This window comes from Agelaius tricolor, unplaced genomic scaffold (genome assembly GCF_023055355.1).
Source record: "Agelaius tricolor isolate 1412-34295 unplaced genomic scaffold, bAgeTri1.0.p SCAF_1, whole genome shotgun sequence".
Lineage (NCBI taxonomy): Eukaryota > Metazoa > Chordata > Aves > Passeriformes > Icteridae > Agelaius > Agelaius tricolor.
This window is the reverse complement of record NW_027269261.1, coordinates 14,671,604-14,695,395: the sequence shown is the minus strand read 5'-3', so window position 1 is coordinate 14,695,395 and position 23,792 is coordinate 14,671,604. Positions and strand designations below refer to the sequence as shown.

General features: G+C 44.6%; 1 protein-coding gene across 3 annotated transcripts in view; it reads right to left on the bottom strand.

Annotated features, from left to right (window-relative positions):
* The window catches only part of SHLD1 (shieldin complex subunit 1), a 64,652-nt gene that overhangs the window by 37,921 nt on the left and 2,939 nt on the right, over positions 1 to 23,792 (bottom strand). Inside the window, exon 1 of one of the 3 annotated variants that reach the window (XM_071424334.1) lies at positions 350 to 916. The exons of 1 other annotated variant lie outside the window; for it this stretch is intronic. The gene's annotated coding sequence lies outside the window, so the exon portion shown is untranslated. Of the gene's footprint in view, positions 1 to 152; positions 310 to 349; positions 917 to 23,792 lie in introns of those variants that run through there. One more of the 3 variants, XM_071424340.1, reaches the window with a different exon arrangement.

Here is a 23,792-nt window from a genome sequence, read left to right as displayed (position 1 = left end):
AGCAAGTATTTCCCCAACAGGTTTATCTAGGGCTGTCTTGAAGTCAGCAGCCTGTTTTGTCAAACCTCAACCAGGAAATGTGTTTTAAGAGGGCCACAAAACCCACCCAACACAGCGTCACAAAACGCAAATCCTGTTTCCTTTGCCATTACCTGGGTTATTTTCAGTGAGCAACCAGGACAGGCATACCTAGAGGCAGGAACTGGATGTTTTTCTGGGCCACCCTCACCCGATGGCACCGCACAGATACGAGGAATGTCCCAAAGGCCTGTCCTGCACAGGCTTGCCCGGCAGGCAGCATTGCTGCACAATGTGATGGACACAGCAGGATGTGAAGCACCGGCCTTACCAGCTGCCCTGCTCAGCAGGTGAGGGGGTTCTCTTCCTCCCGGCCTCGTTTCTTTCCCTTTTCCTTCAGGCAATATTCACGCGTTATTTCAAAAACCCCTCCCCTGGCAGTGAAGCGCCCCAAGGGTGACACAGGGCGTGGTGCGAGCCAGGAGAATGGCGCGGGCCAAAGCCCGAGCACCCCGCGGCCCGGCCACGGCGGCTGCGCCACCTCCTGAGGGGAAATGCTACCGCAGCAGCCCAAGGGCACCCAGAGCTCGGGGGAGGACGGAGTGGAAACACGGGGGAAGTCAAAAGCGCGGCAGGGCTGCCTCGGGCCGGGCCGCACTCGCACAGCCGCGCCGCGGGCCCTCCACGCTGCTGCCGGGCCAGCGAGGGCCCTCTCGCCCCGAGGCCGCCGAAGGGCGAGGGGAAGCGGGCAGAAGCCACACGGTTGGCGGCAGGCACGCGTGACCGGAGAGCCCCGAGCTCAGCGCCGCTGGGCCGGGAAGGCCAGCGCTGAAAGGGAGCCGGGGAGGTAGGAAGCTAAGGAGCCGGGCAGCGGCGGCAGCAGCGGCCCCTCCGTGAGGCGCCCAGAGCGGCTGCGCAGGCCCGGCCCGGCCCCGCGGAGCTGCGGGTGGGAAGGGGGCGGATGGATTTCAAAATGTTTCCAGCCGGGTTTTCCTCAGAAGGCGTTTAGCTCGGGTTTATCTCTCTGCATTCCGAGGGGAGGGGTTTTGGCGAGCTTAGGCAGTGGCGCTATCCCGTGCCTGGCACACAGGGCGCTCAGCGCTTGGTCGCTGTGCACCGGCGCCCTGCAGAGGCGCAGCCTAGCCGGGCCCTGAGCAGCGATGAGTGCGGCGCCGCAGGTGCAGACATCATAGCGCGGGCAGAGAAAAACCCAGCACAATTCCCAAGCGGAACACAAGCTGCCCGCCTTCCTGCGAGGGCCTGCGGAGCTCATGGAGGAGATGTGCACCGAGGACTCCATGTGCTCCCACCGGGAGTTTCAGCAGGCGGCGGAGCGGAAGCTTTGCAAACCCCACTGGGCAGCGGGGTACAAACCACGCTCAGTTTGGGGCATCCCATCGCTTCGGCACCTGGCACGGTCGGTGTGTGCTGCCACAGCCACAGCAGGCGTGGTGATACGGACATTTATGGGGGACCGACACAGACATCCTGAGTCTCTTTAGCAGGGCTGCAGGGAGCGTCGCGGACAAGCGCTGGATATTCCTCCAGCACAGAGCACGCAGCGCTGAGCACAGCCAGACATCCCGGGGCGTAGGTCAGGGATCCGCCCTGCCGCCGTCTGGGCAGGCGGGACGAAAGCTGCAGGCCGACCTGCCGGGAACGCGTGCTGCCAGGGGAGAGCTACCTGGGCTCTTTGGCACGCCTGCTGTGAGAGAGACTGGGAAGGAGCTGGGAGTTTTTTCCAAGAGCCTTTGGACTTCAGAGTTACTGAGGGCAAACTGATGTGTTTAGGAGGAAGTCACTAAAAGAAGGGGAAATCAGTTTGAAGTTCTGTGGCTGCCAAGAGGGCTTTGTTTTTCTTGCAGGCTTGAGCTGGGAAAGGTCTCCACAGGGAGAGCCTTTGGGTCTGTGTTTCAGGCACAGCAGTGACTCTGCCTCGCCCTTACAGTGTCTCTCGAGCCAGGCCTGGGCATTTGGGGTGACTGCCCAAGTGGAGATGCAAACCTACCTACACCCTGAGCTGTAGCTAGCACTGGGCCCTGCTCTAGTGCTAGGCCACCTCTTCCCAGTTGTATCTGTCCCCAAGAACTACCCCTCCCTCTCTGGGGGTGTTCTGTGACCTGGAAAGCAGTACACCAGCCCTTCATTTCCTTGCAGGGATTAGCGCTGGAGCTGAGCTGAGGAATTCAAAACATCAGCAGATCTGCTCTATGTAGCCCTGAGAGCACATGCAATATTACAGCATCCAGAAAACAGCAATCTCTGTGATTTCACCCCACTGGATCATGCCAGGTCTCTGCTACTAGAAAAGCTCTGGCAGTGGGGAACACCACTGGCTCCTGGAAAAGCAAGGAGCTCCAGCAAACAGAACTGCCAAGGAAGCTGTAGTACTCATTAACAAACATACACAGCTTACCAGTTTCTATTTGTCATACTGGGTGGGCAGCCAAATCTTTGAACTTCATTTCCCTCCTCTCCCTCACCAAAATGAGGAGCTCCTGCGGTGCTGGCACCACCACCGTTGTAGTCTACACATTGTAATCTTTATTCCTTATGAACTGCGTTATCAGCAAAAAGATAAAGTTTGCCTGTAGTATTTAGGGCAAGTCTCTAAGTGTGTACTACGCTCCCCTTTATCAGCCTCTTGTTGTTAGCACATGATAAAACTCTACCAGCAGTCATGTCTGAAGCTGGTTAAAATAGAAGGTACATGAGAGCCAGGAAACTCAGAATTAAAACCCCACACTTGACATTTACCAAAGATCAGACTACTGAGAGTCAGCTGGGGAAAAGGAAATGCGTTTTCTGACTATTGCAGCTCTGTCACAATCAGATTTTTCAGTGCTGACAGTCTCAGGGCCAGATGGTACAAGCTGTATAGTTCCATATCATTGAAGATAAGGTGTACCTGCCAACTAACCATCTTAAATACTTAATACCTAACATGAAGAAAAAGAGTCTGTCTTCACAAACAGCAGAACTTGCACATTCATGTCTTTTCAGTTCTTTCCCACTGTCACACCACAGGGGAGCCTGCCTACTTCCTTCTTTCTTACACAAGAGCTCAAAGTTAATTTAGTACCTCAAAGCAGAGTAACAGCTGAATTAATAGAAGCTAATCCAGGAAGTGGGCTGAAGGGAGGCTAAGGAGATGCGAACAAGGTTGATCCTTACAGAGTTGAATTTACAAAGATTATTCTGTTGATTAACAGAAATTATTTAACCAAAGTTTCTAGTCTATACTTCAGTGTTTTGGGTTCACTCCTCACCATGAACTAGCCCTTTGTTCTCAGAACTAAAAGCAAGAAAAAATAACAGTAAATTTAAATGTATTAATTGCATGCATTTTCCTTCTCAGCTCAAGACACTGTTACTAAAACAGATGGAGTATCAGGCTCCATCCCAGTTTCCATTCTGTAGCTTTCCCCAAGCACTGCAGACAGTGTTTTAGTGGCCTTTGCTCTGGAAAATCCTGTTGCGGTTACCCCAGGAATGAGTGTTCAGGCCAGTGTCAGTGAGTTCTTCAAACCCACAAGATGAGAAACAGCAACTGGCAGCTCATCTCCACTCCTTCCAAACCAGTGAGGCTTGCTGACAACACTGCAAGCAGCAAAAAGCAGAGGAAGGCTGTAAGAAAGGCTCTTTTTCACCAGTCTACTATCCCATCAAATGTAATACACCTGGCATTCTCAAGTCACTTTTTGTGTGATCATCATTCCTTCACCTAGAGCTATGTCCTTTGTGTGCCCACCACAGTACAGCACTGAGAGTGCAGCTCAGATGCAGAGGCAAAAGACATTAAAAGCTCTATTATCCATCCTGATTCCTACCTAGGCCAGACCAGGGTTAGCATACTTCTGGGAATATCCTTGCTTACCTCGGAAAAAGAAAATAGGTTGGTTACCCTAAAGCTCATTGATTTCTCTATCTGTGTTAGTTGATCAGATGAAGAGTATTACAGTCCCTCCAAATTTGCCAAAGTTTTCAAGCCTACAGAAAAAGACATTGTATGTTTCATGTTCTGCCACATCAAAGGCAATCACTCAAAGCAGCAGAGCTCCCTCTGAACGGTCAGTTCCACTTAAAGTGAAATACCCCTCCTGGTCATTACTATCTCCAAGCAGTGGTAACTGCAGGGCTAATGCCTTTCAGAGTTTCCACTGAGCTATCACAGAGAACTGATTGTTGACTCAGGTTCCTGGTTAACTCTAGGCTTAACATGTAAGCTATTTTACCTGTATTTCTAATTTATAAGTTAATCTACCTGTCTTTCTCACCCACAGTCAAGCAGGCATCTCCCAAGTTCCTCTAACCTCATAAGCTCTATTCTGGTAATTCTCTTCAAGATAGGTGAAGTTTATGAGCAGCAAGCAGTCATCTGCATTACAAAAAGTGGGTCAGCCAAGCAATCAAAAACATTCTTGGCCCTCTTTTCCTTGGCCATAGGACAAATAATGCTTTTTGTTTCCTCCTTCAGTAACAAGAGGTTTAAGCCTTTTGCATGCTGCCATCAACACCCTGAGGTACAGGAAGTTTCAAAGACCAAATGTTATTTTCTGCTGTACCACATGCAAATAAATTGACTTCTATTTATTTTTCTTTTTTTATTAATCCTTTGTTGTGGCTGTGACCTGCTTTTTCTGGTATCTGACTTTTTAAGGTGTCACTTCTAAACTAAACATGAAATCATGGTAGCCAGTTTATGTATTAATACTATGTCTTAGAATTTTGTGATTCCTGGAGAAAATGGTTTTCTCTTCAAAAAGTAGTTTACTGTGGCAAAGGTTTGACAATATGAATGTTTGGGATCTTTCAGTACAAGCCGGAGCAGGATTTTTTTTTCTGTACAGTTCTGTACCAAATCCCACCTCTCTCCTTTGAGATCCCCTGCTACAATGGGTGCAGAAGCATGCCTTCCAGTGCTCTGAGTACCTCCCCTCTGTTTTGGGCTACCTTCTTGGCATCTGCTGCTGCTTGAACCCACTTTGAATGACAGCTTTTTAGGACCTTACACTATTACTCTTGTTCTGTACAAACTTTTAGCACTGTGGATGCTGATGTAGGGCTCTGTGGGACCTCTTTCCTCTCTTCTGCATCACAATTGACTAAAATAAAACAGAAACATTGTGTGACTCAGGAGTAGGCATGAAGCATACTGTAATTTATCTCTCAGGATCCTTAAGAGCACAACTTGGGTCTCCCTTCACTAGCATCCTGTTTCCTTCTGCCAGACTTCTCCTCTTGCACTGAATTCCAGTTTAAATCCCCACACCCACACCCTTGCATTCCTGCTGCATAGGAGTTTAGTTCATCCCAATGGCTCTGCCTGGCTCTGACACTGCTGCTGCCCACAGCAATGCATGTAAAGCAGAGACATTTGGAGTTCCTAAACACCAGTCTCAATCTCCCTTTGGGGCAGAATCAGTCTTTAACCCTTGGGTTATCCTCTGCTGTTTATCCCCTTGCACACTGTTGAAGCAAATGATCAACAGTCTCTTCAGCTTCTTAGTCACTGTACACACCAGCCAGCAGCAGGACTCCTTTATTTCTGGCAGGGAGCATGTGTCTGAGTTTCCAGTTCTTGTATTCCTGGGATCTGGATGGAAATTGTTACAGCTGGACCTCCATCCCTCTATACACACATAAATACCCACCAGGGATGTGTCATGTTCTCGTGCTGTTGAGCCTTCAGGGAATTTCCAAAACATCCTTCCAGTTTCACTTGAAGTAAGCAGCCACAGGAGAACTGTCACAGTCTGGCTTCTTGTCTGGATCTTCCAGCTCCTGATATAGCAAGGAGGTACAACAAGAAGTGTCAATGGCAGTAATTATGCACTTCTCTGCACTGGAAGACCTCCTGTGTTTAGGAGCTGAGCTCTCTTCCTTGACTTTCTACACTGCTAGGGTGTCTCACCTGTCCAGTAGCAGGTTTTTGTTACCAGTAGCACACCAGCTGGTGAGCTCTGACCTCATTACCTAACAGTCTGTTAGACTGGATCCAAGAGTTCAGAAGTAACCTGAGATAAGAACGTCCACATTGACCCTGTTTTTCCTAGAAGCAGATCAAAGTAAAGAGTCAGGTGTGTCATCTAAAGGGCTGCTGTTCTGCAGGTGGGTGCTGATGAATACTGAAACTGAAGGGCAGAGATTGTAGAGTGCCCAGGGAAATCACCCTCTGCTCTCACACAGCAGTATTGATTCAGGGAACTTCTGAGTAGTTTTTGCAGTTGTGAGCACAAAATTTTACTTTGAGTTTCCACTCATAGAACATAGACTTCACAATGGCTTTGGTGTTAATTTCGCCCACCAGTTCTAGGAGAGCATCTTCATAACTTAAAAGGGAGGCTCCATTCTGATGCCATTCAGCATTTCTTGATTTCAGATGACAGCCTTATTACCTGCCCCATATATTGTGGTGGGGTAAGCTGGGGCTTTTGGGGTTTTTTTTGGAGTAGTTACACATTTTCCTATAATTCCTGGATAAAGTCTGGTTTTCTATGAGGTTTGTTCAAGGTGTGTCTACCTCTAACCCCCGTGAGTCACAGCTAAAGGACTAAAGCTCCCCAAAAGTCAGGCATGAGTCAGTGCTCCTACATGGGAGGGACACTGCTGAGCTGTAGCTCTGCAGAGACACACTGCTCATGGAAAGTGGCAAGAATATGCTCAGAGTGATGTTGGCTTCCAGCTATTCTCTAGGAATCTACCTGGGTAGGGCAGGGCAGGGCAAGACAGGGCTTTTTCCTGACCTGTGAAATGCTCACAAAGTCCTGCTGGTTTCTCTGGAGGGCCTGGCAGTAATACTAAAACAAAAAGAAGTTTCTCTTTACTGCTTGGGGCTATCAGCAGTGAGAGAGTGGGTTTGGGCTTTCCTTTTCTGAGCTATCAGCAGAGTAGAAGCACAATGAAAACTGTCCCCCAGGCTGGAGATCAAGAAGGGGGCAAAACTAAACTTGGCAGAGTGAAGTTCTAATGCATAAACTGATCTTCCCCTCAGCCTGGTCAGCCTTCAACTGGATTTTGAGTATCCACATGAGCTGCCCTGATCCAGTGTCACCAATACTGAGAACATGCTGTTATGCAATGAATCTATGTGAGCACCTCAAAAGGATCAGCAAAGTTCTGGCCTCCCACTTCACTCTTCACAGCTGCAAAAGCCCCCACTCCTACTGGAAGGTTAAACCAATAATGGTTTTTGTTTAAAGAGATTGTAGCCTTGTTGCTGGCTTTAGGCTGTTTTTGGAGGTGTCCTTCTAGTTGAATTTATCCATGACCTCCTACAAGTATGGAGAGTCCATCCTTTAGGAGCAGGAAGAGCCTTGCAGCTTCGAGGGCTGGCACTGCTGCAGTTCAGACTGCTTCTCCATTCCCAGTGCTCACACAGCTCAGGAGAAGGAAAACAGAAGCCTTGGGCTTGCACTGAGGCAGGAGAACCCCAGGAGACCTCTGGCCTGCTGGGGCACAATTCCAAACACTGTGTTCCTGAGTCAGCTGAAGCCAGCCTTGAATTTCTTGGATGAAAGCATCAGACTAAGACTGCCTAAGTGAGCAGAAACAGAAGAGATCCTGCCTCTGGCCTAAGGCTTAATTACTGCCTAAAGGCAAAGACACTTCACAGACAGAGAGCTGTTCTCAGTCTCCAATGTAAGCTCCTTAACTGCTCTTCTGGAGTGCTCCCTCCCTAATCTTTTATTTTTAGATTAGCTATTTTTAAGAGATTGCTTACTGCCTACTTAGAGGTTTTTGATGCTCACATTTCTCAATACTGAATGCTGTTTTATTTGCAGTTACATCACACCAATTATTTATCTACTGGCTGGATCACAGAATTTGACCTTGGCAGGCATGGGAACAGAGACCTCTAATTAAAAAACTCAAGTTACTAAAAGAAAAAAAAAAAGAAAATAAAAATCAAAGCTGCAATGACTCACTGGCTCACATTACACTGAGAACATAGCAGATTCTCAGGGTGGAGACCTCTTTTCCAAGGGTGATGCAATCTGCAAGTCCTGACCTCTCAGCACTTTTCAAACCAGGGTGTAATACATAGAATCTGGGATTGTATTTCAGGGCTGTTACACTGACGGATATTCCTCTTGTATTTTCAATTGTGACTTCAAACTTTCAACTTCTCCCTCTAAAAAGCAGGGGATGGGGGAGCAGAGAGAACCCTGATTCCCTTAGGAAAAAAAATCTGAATTTGCTGATGGACATCTACCATCACTGCAGTCACCTCCTGGACAAGCATCCTCAGCTCCCAGTACCAACATCACACAGGCCACTTAAATGACTTTCCTTCCTGTCACCACTGCCATTCCCATTTCTCCCAGCTCAGGTGGGTGGCCCTACAAGATCTTGCAAGGAGCTCCCTGGCTCCACAGAGCCCCTCCTCTGCATGGATACCTCTTGTGCAACCTGGTCAAGCTCATGCAGCAAAGACTTGGATGAGGCATAGCTAACTGTGGTGGGAGGCTCCTCAGCCTGGGGAATTTCTGTACCCCTTTATACAAAAAAAAAAGGAAAGATCAGTGTGCCTAGGTATGAATACCACTGTGGTTTTAGTAAGGGATCACCTGACTTGGAATGAAGAAGTTTGTCACCCTTTTTGACCCAGGAGGGCATCTCAAGTACTCTGTAATTCAGGTTTGTGTTTTGCTGAAGTCTTCTATGAGCTGTCACCAAGTCCCTGATCCCAAGACAGGAACAGGCCCAATGTTTGTCAGCCTGTTACCACTTCTTTTTTTTTTTTTTTTTTTTTTTTCTTTTTAAAACCCCAATTATGGAGGAAAAAAATATCAGCACACATTAACATAGCTTGAAATCTGAGAAGCCTGAGCTGCCTGTGTCTGATTTTGATCAGGCCTTCAAAATCAAGGGATGGCAGGTCCAGGACCTGTCAAACCACAACTCCTCTCCAACAACAAATAGAGGTTTGGGGGTATTTATGTGTAGAGGCACCAGAAACAGCTGAGAAGTAGGATATATCTGTCTGCTACTCAGCTACCTGAGCAAAAGAAATCCATGTGCCCGTGTAATACTCTCTTGGTTTGTTACAAGCCCACATAACCCTTTCAGGCTGTTACTACCAATTTTTCCTCCTGATGGAGACAACTGTGCTTGGATCCCAAGTGCTCAAATTCACTCAAATCTGCTTTTGGGGAGAGAAAGCAGCAGCCTTTTCCCTATTCTGCATCACAGCCCTGTCTGGAAGTTACACAGAGACCAAACCACACTTTCAGTCACTGTGGCTTTGCACTGCAAAACTTTCAGATCCAAAGCCAGAAGATCAAATGTTCAATGATCAAAAGTCAAATGTTTCCAAGTCACATGATGACTGAGCTGATAAGAAGTATTGAATTTCTGGAATGCAGGCATTTTGGAGGTAAATGTATCACTTTTCAGTGGCTATTGGAGTAGATGAACTTCTCTATACAAGTCATACATATTCAACCTGACAAAGGTAAGCTTAGCAGGTTCTGGCTAATCATCTGTAGGAAAAACAGTAGACAAGGAGGGCTTCTGATGCATCAATAATGAATGTCTGTAAAAAAATCCCCATTCCCCAACTACACCAAAGAGAAAACCGAAAAGGTTTGATTACACCCCAGAAGCTCCAGCTGGTCCTGTTCCTCTGAGCCAGGTCACTCAGGGCCCAGCATCACAGAGCAGATGCTGCCCATAGCAATTTTGGCTGCAGCTCTCTAAAGCCAGGAGCACATTCCAAACAGCAGCCTCAGTACAGACAAGTGAGCCAAGACATTTGTAGTGTATTTTTGAAGACCAACGAGGAGCTAACCAGAGCCCTCCAAATCACTGCCAAAGATTGTATGTAAACAGCATAGAGTTGGGGTTTTTTTTCTTTTTAATGCTAAAAGCAAGGACTGAAATTATTTTTATACAGTATCTATTTTTACTTTCATACCATTGTTTCCTCTTGCTAGAGGTCATGCTCCTTCCTTCCTTCCTTCCTTCCTTCCTTCCTTCCTTCCTTCCTTCCTTCCTTCCTTCCTTCCTTCCTTCCTTCCTTCCTTCCTTCCTTCCTTCCTTCCTTCCTTCCCTCCCTCCTTCCTTCCCTCCCTCCTTCCTTCCTTCCCTCCCTCCCTCCCTCCTTCCTTCCTTCCTTCCTTCCTTCCTTCCTTCCTTCCTTCCTTCCTTCCTTCCTTCCTTCCTTCCTTCCTTCCTTCCTTCCTTCCTTCCTTCCTTCCTTCCTTCCTTCCTTCCTTCCTTCCTTCCTTCCTTCCTTCCTTCCTTCCTTCCTTCCTTCCTTCCTTCCTTCCTCCCTCCCTCCCTCCCTCCCTCCCTCCCTCCCTCCCTTCCGCCACTTCCTTCCTTCCATTCCTTCTGCCACTTCCTTCCTTCTGCCACTTCCTTCCGCCATTTCCTTCCTTCCTGGGAGAGGTTGCTCCTTCCTTCCTTCCTTCCTTCCTGGGAGAGGTTGCTCAGTTCCTCCTTTGGCCACATGGAAGTCTGTGACTTCCTTTCCAGTGTCACAAGATTGTCTAGAAAGCAAGTCAGCCCCTCATCCTGCTGCATCAAGTGGTTGTACCTGCTATGGCAAAACTGTCAGACAAACTGTAGCTTAGAAATACTAAACAAATATTTTTACCTCCATTTGACCTTTTAATTCAGAAAATAAAGCAATGGTATATTTAATATTTCAGTGGGATATATTACTGGATTTAATCTGCTCCTCTCTCACCATCAGGGGAACATGGAGTTACTACATAGCAAGTTCCCTAAGTAGATTGGAATGAAATCTTGTCTAAGTACAGCATGTTCCCTGTTACAGAAATTAAAACAGCTATGTGATCCGTGTGATACCATTATTCTGGCAATAGATGCATCCTGCCTTCCTGCATTTTCTGCTCCTTTGGGTTTATATGAGAAGAATTACACATTCCCTCATAAACATCATGTCTATTGATGCTTCCCTCGCCCTCATAAACTCTGCACTGGTATTTGCTTAGCAATTCCCTGGCACTACTACCCGTTTCCATAGCAAAGGATGTTAAATGAGACTGTAATCACAAACTCAAGGAACTGCTGAGGACTGAAAGTCAACCAAACCACACACGAAACAGCACAAAAATGCAAAATATCCTTGGAATACCCCTACTGGGAACTCCCTGAGAGATAGTGGGAAAACATTCCCTTTAGAAATCCTGTCCTGAGTAGAGCATCCAGAGCTAAAAATGCCAGACTAGATCTGATGTCCAAAACTAACTGTCACAGGTAGGACAGGGAACAGATCACAGCCAAATCTGCCCCTTCTGCCCTTAAATGGCTCGGGAACAGCACAGGCAAGGCCAAAGAAGGGCAAGCTGCTCCTGCAGGCTGGCAGTGGTGTCTGCTCCAGAGGCCACCTAGGCAGCTGCCCTGTGCCAACAAGTGAGCAAAGGATGGACTTCCACAGCCCAAAAACTGCTGCCAGCAACTCCCTTGCACTGAAGGCTGTCCATTGATGCCCCTAGCAGCCCAAATTTGCTCTTCTCACCTAGGGTACAATCCGGGGGACAGAAATTCACCATGCAAAGATTGCTCCTTGTTCGTGTTGTCTGTCACTATCTCTGAGCAGGAAAAGCATTACCTCATTCAGGATAAGCATGGATACTGATTCATTAATTTGACTCTTTTTAGTGCTAATGGTACATTTAGGTGCCTCTGAATCATGTGAAGTGCAGTGGATTTTTACATTAGCACTAATAACAATTCCCCATCCAGTTGCCAAGGTGAAGGATTAATCTGAATTTTCCCCTTGAAAACACAGTTTTTGTGTGTTGTGTGAGCCTTTACAATTACAGATAAGGTTCAATCTGCCCAAACCATGACTAGAATACAACTGCCATCTTGTAACACATGCAGCCTCTGTAGTGCTCCAATTCCCTCCTCAAAGGCCTAGCGTGCTTTAAACTAAATTATTCCACTTCCCCTGCTCCCCACCACCCCACAAAATAATTGAGATATTGTTTACATGTTCTCTTGCTCATTTAGCTTTTAGGTTGTACGTGCTGTTTTCTTTCAATATTTCTCAAGACAGTAATTTTTACTTCCCTGCCAAGAAATAACTGATCACTGATTCATCACAACAAATGCCAGAGGCTAGCAATCTGACATATTTGATATTTTTAAAAACACATTTAAATACATTTTTTGAATAGTCCTTAAATACTGTGCTACATGCCTCTAGGGATGGCATTCCATTTCTGGAGGTAATACAGCTTCTCAGTTACTGCAGCCTTGAGCAGCTGTAGAACTTATTGTCACACCTCTGCACAAGCTTAAAGCAAGTACATCTGCATATGTTCTGGGCAGAATTAGGTAAAGACAGAGAGAATATGGGTTTTAATCAACACTTGGGCTTTCACACTGATTTTTAACTAGCAGGCTCACTAGCCACAAGGTTCTTCAGCTCCATCCTCCCCCTGCCCCCCATGACAACATTAGAAGTGGGCAAATGTCTGTCTGCTTGTATCTTTAGTGGATCCCCTGCTGCCAGGAGTGTTTTCATACCACAGAACTGTTCTTGCAGCTGCCCTGTGCCTGAAGAAAGGCCAGAGGGGTCACTTGGTGGTGGAACAGCATGAGAGCTGCCCAGGAGCCAGCTGGTCACCTGCTGCCATTTGGGGTTTCCTTCCTCCCACTGCATGGTCAGACCTGCAGTTACAAATCCACAGGCTCTGCCCTGAATCTTCCCACAGCAAATGCCAACAGGGAGATTGTCATCCCATGAGTATTTGGCTGCAAGGGACCTTTGGAAGTCACTCGGGATCCCATCCTCCTGGATGACGTCCAATGCTAAGTCAGGTCTGCTGTGGCTTCTGTGTCCAGCAGAATTTTGAACCCCATTCAAGGATGGAGGTTCTCCCAATCCCTCTGGTGATCTGCTCCAGGGCTGCACATTTTCCCCATGATGAAGTTTTTTCCAACATCCCAAGCCACAGTTTGTGATCTTTGTCCCAAGGAGAGTTTGGTTCTGCCATCTTTTCAGCTGCTCTTCAAGAGACTGGCGGCTACTGTCACATTTACCTCCTGGTCATGCCAGTACTTTATTGCTGGCACTAAAGATGTGACACTTCACAAAGGAGTCACCAAGAGGATCCTGCTGGAGGGTTGGGAGCACTCTTGGCACCTCTCAGCTGAAGTTGCCAGTATTTGCAAACAAGCCACGTAACATCCACGCCAGTGGGTGTGTTACACAATCATGTGCCTTGAGTCAGAGTGCCAAGGGCAAGATTCTGTGCCAGGAATCTCTAAGCAGCTGCTCCTTCAGTCCCCCTGCATCCTTCGTGAAGGGGAGGGATAGGAGATCGTATTGCCTTGAGCTCAGAGGTTCATCAAGCACCACCATGTAAACAAAAAATACAAAACGCGTAAAAAAGACAAGAAGAATCGCTGAAGGATGTTTATTTCCAGGACAAGGCTCAGCCATATTCATGGAAATCTTGTGCAAGGACATGCCAAAGGAGATTGCTGTGGAGCTAAGTCCAAACAAGCACCACAGCCAGTGTTCAGGAGGTGCCCATGTGGACATAATCAGCATCACTCAGTGCTATCCAATTTTAGTGACAGAGCTCCATTCCAGTACATTCTATGTTCAGTACAGAGGGGGAAAGGGAACCTCAGCAATATTTAAAATAAGAACAAAATAGATCACTGAAGGTGGGCAGCCTAGCTTCCCTACAAGCCAGCACCTAAGTCCTTTAGGCTCTTGTTGGAAAGCCATTGGTCACTTATTTAGGACAAAATCACAGCAGCAAGAGGCTAAAGCTTCCCCCAGGCCAAAGCTACACATGAACACTGATCAATTCCTAGTGACAGCTGTACCTGGCTCTCCCTTCTCTTGTATGTACAAACTGCCTCCCCAACCCAAATCAGATGCTGGAGGCAGGGCCACAGTTCATTAATCCTTTCCAGCCCTGATGTTCCTTGAATGCCTTAGTTACTAGTTCCTGCAGAAAAAGGGGAGAATAGGTATTTGGTGAGTCCTTGACAAAGAGGTTTTAATAGGATTCAGAAAGGTTTAAACATATTCCCCATGCAGGATTGGGTTGCATTTTATGGAGAAGTCAGATTCCAAGGGTGTGTAATTCCTGCCTCCCAGAAAGCATTTGTCTCCGGCTTCCAACAAAACATTACATTGTGATTTGCAGAGGGTGAATTTTATGGGATTTTAGTGAAGTGACCTAGAAAAGGCTGTGAGGCTCCACTTATCTCTGGATACCTAAACAGGGATGGAATGCTCAGCTGTCAGATAAGAGTTTGCTTCAGTGATTCATTGATTTGCAGTGACTTAAACAAAGCTGCTTGCTTTGTGAGTCAACATTTCACAATATTTGGGTGCAGAACCTAACTCCCAACCACCCAGATGAAGTAATTTATGGATAGGAAGAGATTCTTACAAGACTGGAGTTGACTTGATACACTAATTTAAAAATGGTTTCTTTCTGTGACCTTCTAACTACAATAATCCTAATTGCACTTTGCCAGCTGAGAGGATGATGTCACAATGCTGACAAATGGGCAAAGGATGGGATGGTTTGACTGCACTACCGTGATCTTGGTAAATTAATTTCATGTCCTTGTGCCTTGTATTCCTGCTTGTGAAAGTGGAGGGAACTAAAACCTCATTTCTTTCCCAATGTGGTTATGCTGCCTGTTCAGATGATAACTTTTCAAGAGAGGACAATGCAAAGCAAAGTACAACCCATGAAGAATACTAAAGCAATAATCAATGTCATGCATTTTTTTGCAGCGGTTTGCTAAAGTGATTTGGTGGTTATAAATTGCTGTGGGTCCATGGCTAGAATTGCAGAGACCTCTGGTTTTCAGAAATGAGGCAAAATCTGCTTTTATAGGAAGAATTTACAGATAATCAGTAAGTGAAATCATCTTTTACTTCCCAAAGAAACAGATTAAATAAAATCCTGAAGTGCCTTATTTTCAGTAATGGGAAAATAAATCAAAGTGAGAGTTATTAATCTGAGACATGTAGGATTAAAACAAATTTGTGAAGACAAAAGGAAGAAACACAGAGATAGTTATAGTTTGGTTAAAACAGCAGAATTTGTGTTACCTATCACATGCCCTGAGCTGAGCTCAGCAATAAACCAGGGGCTTGGTTTGAGAAAGAGGGACCTTTTCCTTTTCCAACTCAGGTGTGTTAATAAAGAAGAATATATGTTTGCCTTGGGAATTACTTATTTTTGGCATGCTCACTAAATTTGTTTAGGTTGCCAGTTGAAGTGCTGTGGATCACATGGGAAGACTCATTACTTGTCCGGTAAGAAGGATATGAAAAGATCCATAACTGATTGATGTCAGCTTCCCCCCAATTTCCACTTCAGCAACACTTTAAACTAGGTCAGAGCATTAATTAATATTTGTATGAAATCTCTCCTCAGCCCATCCAGCCTCCCATTGGCTAGTTAATTAAAATCAGCACCATTATTTGGCTGCTACTTTGCAGCAAGAAAAAGAAAAAGCTAGTAATTATCCACTGGGGGAATAATTAATTAGGTTACTATGTGTTAATGCTCAGCAGCTCTCTTGTAGCTAGAAGCCAGAGTCCTTTCTGTCCTGCCTGGGTTTCTGGAAGGTAACTGGGTCACAGGAACATGTGCCTTGGCTTCAGCCTTCGCTGTACTTCCTTTTGACAAATCTTTGTTGAAGATAATCTCCTTAAAATACAGGCTGTTTCCTCCTGCCTCCTTGTTGGAAAGCAGCTCCCTGAGCACCTTACAAGGACCTTGGAAAAGTTTGGCTTTATGCTGGCAATGAGCTGGGCTTTCCATTCACAGAGCAGCCTCCAGAGAACCAGGCAGGGTTTCTCATGAGGCTTTGCTGGCCACCCACTGCAGGTTCCTGCGCGGGTGTGCCCCAGATGCTGATTGCTCACAGGAATTATCACATCCAGGTAACACCCACAATCACACCTGGCCTGTGTGGAGTGGTAAACATCTGTGCAGCAATATTTAGGCAAGAATCCAATTCCTGTTTTGGGATAGGTCTGTGCTGCTCAACTGGCAAAGAAATCCTGATGCTCACCAGTTCTTTAAAAGAGAATCCAACGCTAATAAAACGTCACTTATATCCTGACTGGTGAATTTATACTATAAAAATGAGATTTCATGCTTTGGATGTATGAGGAAGAGCTGAAGAGATCAAACAAGATAATTGCAATGTAGTAAAATCAGAGAGACCATGGCAAACAGAGAGGTTGAACTAGGGATTAAAAGGATAGAGGTTCTCCCCTAGCTGGCCACCAGAACAATTTCCCTGCAACAGAAGGAACTTGCCTGTGTTGCACCAGAAAACTTCTGGTGTTTGAAGCTGTGCATTTTGTGCTGACAATACAGCTTTTAAAATGACAATACAGGTTTTTGTACAACACAGGTTTTAGTCCTAATACCAAGCACCATTTTCTCAGTTATTCACGTTACACTAGCAGTATCCATAGGGATATGCCACTGTGCAGCACCTCTGAGACCGAGTGCCACAAACTTGCAAGCAAATCCTATATTTTTGTCTTTGCAAAACCTTTCCCACTGATAACTGAATCCCTAATGCCAACATTATTTTTTCCATCTCTGTAGGGAAAATTGTTGGCAGCTTTTTTCAAGACAGCCTTCATACCCCATGGCTCCTTTGCTATCTCTAAGATACTGCTGTTGTTAGAAGTGCCAGACATGGTGCAGTATTTTGTCTAGGAAAATAATAGAGTCATGCCCATTCTTTGCAATCTGAGTATGATAAAAGACAAATTAGACTCCTTCCAAACCCAGAGCTCTCATGAACTCTTCATCTGTCTTCCAATTTTGTCTTCCAGATTTTATCTGTATCTATCCAAAGTTTATGTGCAGTTTGTGCAAGATGCAATCACACCATGAGATAAAGAAGACACAATGATTACATACTTCAGAAGGAAAAAGCACAGCTGTAAAACATTGATTTATCCTAGATTTGTTCTCTTAACACAACAGTTGAAAGGTAATGTCTGATGTAAACAATGACAATTACTTCCTCTTGCCTTTTGAATTCTGGCAATTGCAGTAAAAGAAACTTTTTACTGCTCATAAAGTAATACATAGTAGTTTACTGCTTATAAGGTAGCTGTGTACACTGAGATATAAAGCAGTCAAACGTCAGAAAATAGAGTTAAGATGTCAAACATTCTGAATTTAAAGGGTTACACACTCATATTGGCCCTGTAGGCTTTGCTGACCTGCAATGAGGACTGGCTCCTTTCCTTCCCTCACACCAGTCTCTACAATGCTCCCAACCCTTGCCCTCCTTTAAAGAGGCATTCAGTGGAGAAATCACCAAATCATTGATGGATACAGATGCTGAATCAGGTCTTTAGCAAATAAAAAAATAATTTCTTGGGTTGGGGACAGCTGAGTAGAGTGTAGGGGACTTATGGACATGCTTTCCAGCTAATACTTTATTCCCATGGATAATCTTCCATTGTGCAAACAGTCCCACTGAACACAGGGATTACAGTTAAGGCAGCAGGATGAAATGCTAAGATGCAGAGTAAACAAAGCATGATATTAAAGCTATTAATTTGTACTAATAGGCAGCTAATGAAGTCAGGATGGCCATGAGTCACAAAGCTTCACTAGTTCCTGAGCTTAGCAGCAAAACTGTTCTCAGTGCAAAGCCAGAGTGCCATTTTTAAATATAGCTACTGTCCATAAGCTGAGGCTGTGGCCTATCTGTGACTGGGCAGCTAGAGGTGACAATGTCACCCTGGGCCTAAAGTTTCAACAGGAGCTCAGTGTTTTCTGTTCAAGTCACTCTCCCTATCCTCTCAGCTAGTGATAATTTTGCTTTATGTTTTTATCATGCTTAATTTCTTTTGCCCAGTACCCTGAGAAAAGTCAAGGTTTACTTATCTAGGCAGTGTGTTTATATTTTCCTATTTTCCAATACATTCTGAATCCATACACTGATTTTGGACTATATTGACAAAGGGGCAAGGCCATGGGAAAATACACCATGAGGCCATCCCATGGCCTTTGGAAGTCAGATTCCCAGCACCTGAAAGGATGCAGGATCTGCTGTCTATATTTATTCCTATTTTCATTCTACTGTGTTACAATATCTGTTTTATTATGCCACTTGTTCTTGGGGTTTTCTTACTGAGATCTGGAAAAGCTATGCACCATCTTGCCCACTTGCCCTCCCAGGGGTGCACAGGCAGGACAGGAGAGGCAGAGCTCATGTGCTACTTCTGAGGGAAAACCTGCTGCACAAAATTAGTCTTTAAAACACACAAGTGGGAAAGAGATGCTGACAAAATGTTTTCTACTCCAGAATCTGTAATATTTAATTTTAAAGCATTTTGTGAAAGGTGCTGGAGCTCAGTTGATAAATATAAAAACCATCTCTGAGTAGTGAAGGAGTTTGGCGCATCAGTTGGAAAAACAAGATATCTTTATTTCTATAGTAGTTTGAAAAATACTTTCCTTGTTGAAACAAAAAGGGTTTTCCGAATACTTATTTTTGTAGAAACATCTGCTGTGGGGGAAGTTATTTGACCAAAAAAACATACCTCTTTATTTATATTAGAAAGCTCTAAAAGTCTGGAGCATGTTGCAAAACAAAGCAAAGACAAATAAACAGGAAATAAGTGACCGAGTAGTCACAACATATTAAGGTCAGTTCCCATTGCTTTGGATTTAAGTTGTACTCTTTCCCAATGTGTATTTTTTTCAAGGAATTTTCTCTCTTTTTTCCTTTTTTTTTTTTTTTGTGACTCCTTTTCCTTTCCTGCTGTAATTGAATTATTCCCTTTGGTCCTCTAGAGGGTTTGAAAACAAACTTTTATTTCTACTTCACACTGGGTGTGACAATGCCTATGCACAAGTCACAAACTGCACTGCAGAATATGTCAGACCTTGGTTCATTCACTGTCTTTTCAATCACTTTGATTTGATTCAACCTGATCTTTGGTGTGCCTCAGGAGCCTTTGCAGAAGATCCATTGGATAAAGGAATTGGAAAGATCACCTAACAGTTTGTTGAGACAAGGCAGTCTTCTGCCTCAGAATCAGCCTGCTCCATTCAAAATCCTCCCAGTAATTCCCATCCCTGAGATTTTGCAGGTACCTCATTCACCCATTCTCTAGAAGAGTCCTCATTTCAGGCAGCATCTAAGAATCTCCACAGATTTTGATTGCATGCAAACAGTCCTGAGATCTGCTAAAAAAGAGGTTTCTGCTCTTGGATCCTCAGTATTCACTAGTCTGAAAGACATTATTGTGGCCTTTCAGTACTTGAAGGAGGCTTGTAAGAAACATGGAGAGAGATCTTTCACCAGGGCCTGAAATAACAGGGCACAAAGAGATGGTTCTCAGCTGAAGGAGGGTGGGTTTAGATTGGACATCAAGAATTAGTGAGGCACTGGAACAAGCTGCCCAGAGAGGTTGTGGGTACCCGTCCCTGGAAGGGTTCAAGGCCAAATTGGATGGAGCTCTGAGAACCCTGATCTAGTGCAAGGTGCCCCTGCCCATGGCAGGATGAGATGGTCTTCAAAGGCCCTTTCTAACACAAACCATTCTGTGATCTTTAAAGCTTCCTTCCAACCCAAACCATTCTGTGATTCTAGTTCCAGTGAACAAGGGTGAATGTTTAGTCTCCAAAAAAAGTCCTTTGCATTTCTTATCCTTTTACACCAATTGTGTTCTGAGCCCACAGGATACTGGAACTCTGGTTTAACAATGTTAAAAACTGGTTCACTTCTTGAGGGCTGTAACTATCTGTGGATCAATACTTTGAATGAAAACAGCAGAAATAATTACTGCTGCATCTTCTTCTAGAAGAGAGCAGGAAAACACCAGGCATGCCATTAACACAGATAATTTCTGTGCTGATTTTACTCCTCTATGCTACCCATTCATCTATACTTTAGAAATGTGAAAGTTCTGTTTAGTGCCTAACTGGCCATAGTTCAATACTATCAGAATTTAGAGGCAAAAACTATTTCACCTTGGGAGTAGGTGAGTGCTGTTTCTGGGGCAGCCTGTCTCTGTAACCCAGTCTGAGCCCAAGGCAATTGCTAACAAAATTGCTGAGTGCCTCAGATCACGTCCCTCCCAACCTGAGAAGTTTTTTTGGCAGCCCGGAGAACTACAAGGTGCAACAAAAAGATACTTTCTGCCACCTCAAAACTGTGCCCCCTTTCCAGCCAGTAGCACTCCCAGGGAACCTGCTGTGTTCTGTGCTGTTCTGGGTTCAGGATAACCCTGAACAGCCTGGGACTGCAGCACTGCTCCTCCTCACCAGCAGCCTTCCCCCTGGACTCTTTTAATCATTATTTCACCCCATGCCTCAGCAGAGTCAGGTCCATGGAGGAGCTGCAATACAGCACAGAGGTTTTGCCCATGTGCAGTTTTTCCAGCAAAAAGGAGTTTCCCTGGATTGTGAGCAGCAGCTGAGCTTTGCAGCTGCAATCTCACTGGCAGAGCTGCCAGCTGCACCAGGACAGAGGCTCACACACTTCAGTTAATCAGTCATTTATCTGTCTGGGGCATGTCTGCGCTTTATCTGTGCTGCCCATGCACACAGGCTTGGGACCAGGCCAGTACTCCAGCACACTTGGATGCCTTTTGCTCCCATGGCTCAGAGCAGCTGGGCAGGATTTTCAGTGCTTTTCTGTGGGGCTTTTTTTCCCACATAAAAGAATGTTCACATCAGCCAGCAGGCTGGCTTTGAGTTCTCACTACCTCACACCAGTTACAGCTTAGGCTTTGCAGCTCTTATTTTGCTGCCTTTGGTCCTGGTACTCTTTTTTTTTTTTGTTTGTTTGTCAGTATATCCATTGAACACTCCAATAGATTTTGCAGTGTTCCAGGAGTTTATCTATACTTGTCTGCAGTGAACCTGATAAACCAGTTTTTGCTGTCACACAAATGCTATGCATTGTTCAGCTGCACAATGTGTCTTTTATCACTGATCTTGCATTTTCATGGGGGTTGCTCTTAACTTTTAAGGCTTTGACTAAAAGGTAAATGGCAAACTTGTGAACAGCTTCACATGGAGAACTGTCAGACTCAGCAAAGGATGCTGACATCTTTAAAGTTACATATGCCTGTATCTATCCTCAGAAGTTTGAAAATGAGAGTTCTTTCTTCTTCCCAGCAAGGAGAATAAGAGTCAGAATTACTCGAAAAGTTGTCTTAGCTTGTGTCTTATTAACCTTATTAAAAATTTTTAAAAAATTAAGTTTTTTGGTATTTCCAGAGCTGTGGGCAGAATAGGAATGCTTTGTTTACAAGAGTTACTGGCTAAGCACAACAGAGAGAGCTAAGAATACAGAGAAAGTGTAAAGTAAATGACATGTTCTCACATTTCCCCTCACAAATCCACTTTGAGGTGGCTCACCCTCTGTTTTAAACATAAATTGATCAATCTGCTTGAGCTGCTCTTTGTCACAACAAGCAGTTCCCTAAAAGCTACGGACAGCTCAGCTTCTGCCTGCCGATGTCCCTACTTAAACCAAGACGGCTCCAACATTCATCCAACCTGACTTTGAATTCTTTCAGCCCACTGACTCAACCCAGAACTAACCTCGTTAAAAACCAACCAACCAACAACAAAACAAAACAGAACCCTAAGCAAAACCCCGCACTTTCTGACTGAGAACTCTCCTAGTTCAGTGAAAGTTTAGACAAGGGCCAAGAGAGAGTACCAAGGGCAGGTAGGAGTGCAGGAGGAGGTGTAGCAGAGCCAAAATGCTGCAGCCAGATGTTAGGCTGGCTTAAGGCAGGGACAGCCTCAAGTTCTCCTCAGGCTGACCTTTGCTCCCAAGAAAGAAACTCTCTGATGTGTCTGCAGTTCCAGGCACAACAGCACAGTAAACCTCGGGTGCTGCAGTAAACATAGGAATTGTTACTGTTTAATAACCATAAAAAGGAAGATGATATTTCATTCAAATTTTAAGGACTTTCATGTCAATAACTGAAACTTAAACCACATTTCTCTGTCATTAGGGGTATGTGTGGCAGATGGAGGAGAACTGCAAGTGATGGAGGACAGGAAAAGCTAACATTTCCCCCCAGTTAGATTTGTCCCATTTGCTTTCTCCATATTGGTATATTCAGTAGAGACACACTTCAAGAAATGTTGAGTCTGAAAGTACAACAGACAATAAGTAGCAAATTTCAGCCCCTTTGGGCCCTTTGGTGTTCACACAGGTCACTGAGAACATGATTTCCCTTCTCCCCTGCAAAACAAGCACCACCACACCACAAACCCTACATTGCAGCTACTCCTTACCTGCAGAATTCAAAGGAAGCACTTACATCACTACTATCGTTATCTGTCAGAGCATAAAGGTCAGCCTCACATTTCATTTAAAACACAAACATGACCTTTGGAATGGGATTTTAAATGACAGCAGAGTCAAACTTTCCTGCTGTCATAGGAAGTTCTGTCTCTCCTTATCTTAAGGTGTTCCTCCCTGTTCTAGAGATTAAAAAAAAAGGAATAAACAAAGCAGTATCTGTGTCATATTCCATAACTGCTCTTCATTTTCTGACCACTGTCATTGTTTCTTACACAGTGAAATGGGTGCTGCTGGGAAAACTAGCACAGGAGCACAAATCCAGAGATAAAAGATGGAGATAGTAACAAAAGAAGATTTTGTGCAAGAACACGAGAGAATGGCATGGCACATAAACAGAGCTAGGAGTTCACAGAAACCACACATACATTCATATTTACAAATGAATGTAAATACTTGTATTAGTATTAAGTTATGGATATAACCTCAGTTTTATGTTTATATACAAAAAACCTGAGTATAAAACTTATTCTAGTTGTATTAAAACCTAAAAAGTTTCCCATTTGCAATTGACTTTGCCAGTTTAAATGTGGTTCTGTGACTGAGTGGTACTTGAATCTTTCATGTGTTTCACAAACAAACCCACCACCACCAAAACCAAACAAAAACAAGCCCAAACAAAAAAAGATCCAACATCAAACAAAAACATTCACAAAACCAAACCCCCCCAAGTTATATGTTTCATTTCAGAAACTATAAACCAGCTCAGATCAAGAAGCAAATTGTGCTGAAACCCTCAAAACTAAATCATAGCATGTCTCATTTCAAATCAAAATTTAATGCCTGCAATATTCTATTGGCACTTGGGGTTTTTTTTTTGAAAACTTTTTGTTGTAACATTGTCTATCACCAATGCCAAATTATACATAATAATTAACAGTGTTTGAAAGTAACTGAATTTTTGATAGAAGAAAGTGAAACTCTTCTTTTTTCTGCTATAAATTTGATTATTGTTAATAATAGCCATAAGAGGGTTTCATCTTATATTTATGATACTTTATACTTGATACTTTGTTATTTTATATTTAGTGATTCTCTCATACCCCACCTTGCAAAGCTCTAGAGAACGTGACAAAAACATTAATTCTCACTGAAGGATGTCTTAGCTTTCCTTTCCACATAAAAATTGGGACTGGGAGGACCAGAGGGAGGGTAGAGAAGAAGAATCAAAATTGAGGGAAAAGCCCCTAAGCAATCCAAAAATCAATATCCCAGTCATAGAACGGTTTTGGCCATGAGCCCTTCCAAGGACAGGGCATCCACAGCTTCCCGCAGCATCCAGTATCTTGCTAACCTCCAGGTAAATAATTCCCTCCTAACATTTTGTCTGAATCTCCCCTCTTTCAGTTTCAAACCATTCTACCATCACAAAATGCCCTCAAAAATCCCTCTCCAGCTATCATTGTAGCCTCTTTTGAGGCTCTGAAGTCCCT